This window comes from Clarias gariepinus, chromosome 5 (assembly GCF_024256425.1).
Source record: "Clarias gariepinus isolate MV-2021 ecotype Netherlands chromosome 5, CGAR_prim_01v2, whole genome shotgun sequence".
NCBI lineage: Eukaryota > Metazoa > Chordata > Actinopteri > Siluriformes > Clariidae > Clarias > Clarias gariepinus.
The window spans coordinates 11,828,889-11,834,888 of record NC_071104.1 but is presented as its reverse complement, the minus strand read 5'-3'; the positions used below and the strand labels follow the sequence as shown (position 1 = coordinate 11,834,888).

Genomic DNA, 6,000 nt, shown 5'->3' with positions numbered 1-6,000 from the left:
GTTTGGTTTCATAGTGACAAAAGATTCTGTATGCTTTATGGATCCACCAGACATCATGTTGCCTGTGAGTATGAGACCTTTTAAATCAGTCATGTAAGCTAATGAGTTTAACTGAGTTTAATCAGTGGTCACAGGGAGAAGGCCCATCAGTTGAGGAAGATGAGGAGACTGTGTCTGTATGTTTAAGGAGGCCTGAGGTAGTCACAGGTTCCATGCGATACTGTATTGAATATTAAAAAGTGTACTTGTGTGATAAAATGATCATAATGTGTTTTCAGGATGCTGACACTGTTCTAGAGCCCTCTCAGCCTGGGACCACATGTGAAAAAGTGAGTATTAAGAAATGAAAACAATGTGCCAAGAGTATTCAATGAAATAACTTTAAATCTATGTTGCTACAGAACCCAGAAAACATAAAAGGAGTGTATAAACGCTACCTCCTTAAACAAATGGAAGCGACTGATATCGACATCCAGTATAAAAAACTGAAGATGAGGAAGTTGGAGCTGGAAATTCAACAGCTACAGAAAAATGCAAGTAGAACTACCATTTTTAAAAAAGGAAAAGGAAAAAATTACCTTTTTGATCACTTTCCACAACATTTATTTGTGTTTTCACCCCTAACAGGCAGATTCACTCTGAATAAAGACAAATCACATTAAATACTTTGACTTCTGTGTGTTTGTTCAACTAAGGAGAAAGTTGAGGGGCCAGTGGAAAATTTTAAAGCCTTAAAGCAAAATAATTATTTGCATATGTGTCTCGTATAAGTCTGCCTGTTTCATTTTCTTCCAATACTGCTTCATTGCCCCAGTCTTCCTCTTCAACAATCCTTGGTTGCCTCTCTCTCCTCAGACAAGCAATGTTATGGAGCACTACACAAGCAACTACAATGTCACATGCCCTAGGTGGAGTCACTCTGAGGTGCTTCAGGCACTGGAACCTTGACTTTATCAGCCCAAATGCCATCTCTATACGACCTCTTGTGCGTGCATGGGCAATGTTGTAGCGGTGCTGTGCCTCTGTCTGGGGCTCCTGATAGGGAGTCAAGAGGTAAGGCAGGCATGGGTATCCCTTGTCTCCCAGCAAAACTCCTGAGAATTCTCCTGCATAGACAGAATGAATATATATAGATTTATAATGTAGTTGTTTTTTTTTAAGACTTTTTGTGATTTAAGTGATTATTAGCATACCTCTTGCTAGTTGTTGGTAGAGAGATGAGGCTCTAAAGATTCTGGAGTCATGCACAGAGCCTGGCCATTTGGCCTCTACATTTGTGATGATGCAATCTGCATCACTAATCATCTAAAATAAATTAAACCTGTAGGTCACTACATTTTAATTGCAATGAACTAAACACTGGTGCCCAGCTTAGTACAGAACACTCAGTGCTAGAGCATACAGTAGCCTTCAATATCATCTCAGTGGGACCGTACCTGTACATTGATGCTGTGTACTGATTTCCTATTCACAAAGTCCGCTTCATGTGGACCAGACGGACACTTAATACGCACATGGGTGCAGTCCAATGCACCGATAACATTTGGGAAACCTAGGAAAATTATTTGTTTGTTTTAAATATGTCCCATGTAAAATCAACAGTCAAGAAATATTTCCATGTTTTATAGAGTTATTTGAACTTACCAGCTATTTCATAAAAGGCATGTTTAATGGTACGAATAGCTTTGTGGCCAGGGAATGTGATGAACACATTGAGTAGTCTTTTTAAAGAAAGGTACACAGTTCGTACAGAGCGGCAAACTGATGCTTTGCTGATATTCTCTGCATCTCCAACTGTGTACAAAAATGTTCCACTGGCAAAAAAGCGAAGTGCAATGCCTGTGGGACTGTGAGCGCTCTGTTGCGGCGTGTTTTATTTGCAATGTGTGGGTTTAGTAATCTACAAATATATGCAATCCCATCTCTTGAGAACCTATATCGCTCATACAGGTAGCTGTCATTAAAAGCCAATGGGTCTGACCTGTCTCTGAAAGTTCTCTCTCTTTGAAATGCCCTCCGCAAGACTATAGCTCCCTCATCCACCACCTCATCTATAAAAGGACACGCCATGGTTAAGTTTGGAAACGAGTTCAGCTCCCTATTTATATACTTTTAATTAATTAATTACCAAACTCACCAATTAAACAGAGGTTTTGAACATTTCTTAGTGTATTTATACCTTATAATTTCTAACATTTATTAGTAAAGTACATTTCCTTATTTATTTATTTATTTAAAAAAAAATTAAGTAAAATAAAATGACATCGAATTACCAGCCAGGTGAGTATAAATGGTATGTTCGTTAAGCCTGAACTCAGACTTAGCCTGACAGTCAGCCTGCCCCGGACCAGGTTAATTTGCCAGCATAAGTTGCCGGGGTAACTGAGTTTGAACTTTTTTAAGTTTGATTTATGAAACCGAATCTACCAAAAATAAGCCTGGCTAACCGAAATAAGCCTGGCTTATACTTTAATCTTGGTTTATGGAACAGCCCCCAGAACCGTCTTCTAGGTAGAGAGAACCATCCCCAGACACGAGATGCATCCTAAAGAGACACACGGGGCATCCATGTGACGAGATCTCCAACCAGAAGCGGGGCACCAGGATGGGTCAGACAGGTCCGGAGGTCAGAGGGAGTCTGGATCACTGGCAGCTCAGGAACGACATGTGTAGCTCAAAAGAGAGAGGGGGAGAGAGGGAAGAGAAAGAGGGGGAGAGGGAGCAGAGGGGAGAGATAACAGTTAGGTCTGGTCACAGTTATATAATGTATAATTAAAATGTATATCTTCTGTAAAGTGCAGGCAGAGACTTCGGCAGGACTAACCATGACAGCATAACTAAAATGGAGAGCCAGAGGGAAACACAGACATGAGGGCTCCCTGAGATGTAAAGCAACCAGTCACCTCACCATCAACAAACCTGAGTGATCAATGAGAGTGGGGAGCACAGCATCTGGATCGTAAGACACTAGCAGTTCACTCAGATACTGCGGTGCAAGACCATTTAATGCTTTATATGTCAAAAGTAGTATTTTAAAGTCAATGCGAAATTTCACAGGGAGCCAATAAAGTGAAGATAAGATAGGTGTGATGTGCTTGTGTCTTCTGGTTCTAGCAAGGACTCGCTGCTGCATTCTGGACTAGCTGAAGCTTGTTTATGCACCTAGTTGAACAACCAGACAGTGAGGCATTACAATAGTCCAACCTAGAGGTGATAAAAGCATGATATTGTTTTTCTGCATCGTTTAGCGACTATATATTTATTTATTACTTAATACTTAATATAATATTTATTTATACTTATCTTGGCAATATTTCTGAGGTACAAGAATGCTATCATTGGTAATATTATCTACATGAGCTTCAAATGAAAGGCTGGAATCTATAATCACACTAAGGTCTTTTAATGTTGCACTTGATGGAACAGAAAGGCCATCTAAAGTTACAGAAAGATCTAGAATCTTACTTCTAGCTGTATGCGGTCCTATGACTAGAACTTCTGTCTTATCTGGATTAAGCAGAAGGAAGGAACTGTGTGTCGTCAGCATAACAGTGAAAACTAATCCCATGCTTAGGGATTATGTTGCCCAGAGGAAGCATGTAAAGACGAAAAAGCAGTGGGCCTAAAACTGAACCCTTTGGAACACCAAACTCCACTAGAGAACATGCAGAATAATCACCATTTAAGTTTACATACTGATACCGATCGGTCAAATAGGATCTGAGCCAGGAGAGGGCTGAACCCTTAATTTCTACTACATTTTCTTATCTGTGAAGAAGAATGCTATGATCAATGGTGTCAAAAGCTGCACTGAGGACGAGTAATAGAAGCATGGTTACACAACCTTGATTAGAGGCCAATAGGAGGTAATTTACTACTTTAACGAGTGCTGTGCTGTGATGAGGCCTAAATCCTGACAAAAACAGTTCATGTATGCCATTTCTATGTAGATATGAGCATAGCTGCTCAGTGTATGATCATTATACCAGGGAGCGAGTTTCTTATCTCTAATAATTTTTCTTTTAACTAGAGCTACATTATCTAAGGTGTAACGAAATGTAGACTCTAAATATTCAGTCGCCCGATCGAGTTCTGTTGGGTTAGACAATGACTAGTTGGTAACTCTGGGAGATTACTGATAAAACTCTGTGTGGTAGTTGATGTAATTGAACGTTTAGTACGGTAGCGCGGCGCTGTTCGTTTGTTATTACTATGACATACTTGAACTGAGACAAGATAGTGATCTGATATAACTTCAGACAATTGAATTGTAAATAAATTTCTTATACTTAATCTGAAGAAAATTAATAAATCTAAAGTGTGACCTGCTTTATGAGTGGGTCCTACTACACACTGATTTACTCCTACTGAGTCCAGTATGGACATACAGTAAATGCTCTACGCCAGGGGCAGACTGGCCATCGGGACATTTCCCGGTGGCCTGACGGTCGTTCTGGCCTGCCTGCTGCCGCTGTGCAGACGATCAGCCTGGCATGTGATAGACTGGTGTATAACTACGAATTAATCGACGGATCTCTCAATCTACGAATCAGGCAATGGAAAGGGAGGGGAAGATTAGAAGATCAGGAGGGGAAATTACACTCCCACATCACATGACCCAACGTCAGCGACGCACTGCCTAATATCTGGCTATATCCGGAGACAGGGTATATCTGACTAAATCGTTCAAAAAATGGAGCGTTTTTTTCTATTTGTCATTGGTTTGGTAGTATAAATGGTGTATTCCTAGTGAGTTGTTAAGGGCTATTTTTTTATTCATTTATATTGCATCTGGTAGTCTACCTGTTACAATAATAGGGTTAGCCTACAAGTTTATCAGTCCAGTAGATTACATGAATAGGGTGGTGGTGACTGCAGCAGCAGAGGTGGCCTGGGAGTGGACTCAAATTCCCGGCCTGAATTATTGTCCTAGTCCGCCACTGCTCTACGCACAGGGTCGTAAATGACATAGGGTTGTAAATGACAATTAGTGGACTCGACTGAGCTGACTTAATATTTGTAGCTACACTTGTTATGTTTCTATAGAGAACTTCAAATGAATTAAATTTTTGTTAGTGTTTTTGTATAATAGTCAAATTATCATTGTGAATAACTGTGACGCCTTCTCCACTACCAGTTAACCAAGGCTGGTGTACAGTATGTAGCTGTATCAAGGAGGACTAGCTTCATTTAGAGCTAGATACTTGTCCTGTTTAATCCAGGTTTCTGTTAAACAGTGTATATCAAATTCCCTATCCGTGATAATTTCATTAATTATAACTGCTTTAGATGCGAGAGATCTAATGTTTAACAATCCTAGCTTCAGAGGTGCCGGCTGTGCATTCAGTTTGATCCGAGTTTGTGGTATCTATGTTATTTAAATTACTAAAACAGACTTTCTGGGTCTTTCTACATTTTTGCTTAACTCGGGGAACAGACACAGTCTCAATACAGTGAACCCTGAGTGACGACTCTATGCAGCTGGCAGACGGTTGGTTTAGCCTGTCTGTCTGCTCCCTGGCCTGGGCTGTGGATTGTCACCGATTAACTAGGCCTCTTCTGAGACTATGAGCTATACTACAAGAAATGAGAGCAGCACCTTCCCGAGTGGGATGAAACCTAACAGGCTAGCTTTGCCCTCAAAGGTCTTCCAGTTATCTATGAAGCACTAATGGTGAGTTGACATGCTTAATATAGAATGAAAGGTCATTGAGTTAATGTTTTGTAAGCAGGAATAATTGTTATCTACCATCTACCTGGTCCTCTACCAGACTTTATTCATGAAATAGACATGCTTCTTTGTCTTTTCCCTTCTGATAACATTTCTTTCATTGTTCTCAGAGACTTTAACCACATCTCTGACAAGCTTCAATTCTCTTTCCTCCTCCTTAACAACATTAAACAGCTGCTCTCCCACACACGAGAGAGAATTCCATGGAACAGTTTTTCTGCCGCTCATTACTGCTATCCCACTTCATACAATTTATCATTACCTGATCT

The 6,000-nt window shown here is 40.3% G+C and overlaps 1 pseudogene; it reads right to left on the bottom strand.

The window, feature by feature from the left end:
* Positions 1-599: 599 nt before the first annotated feature.
* On the bottom strand, positions 600-2,070 carry LOC128523862 (putative nuclease HARBI1; annotated as a pseudogene).
* Positions 2,071-6,000: the final 3,930 nt, after the last annotated feature.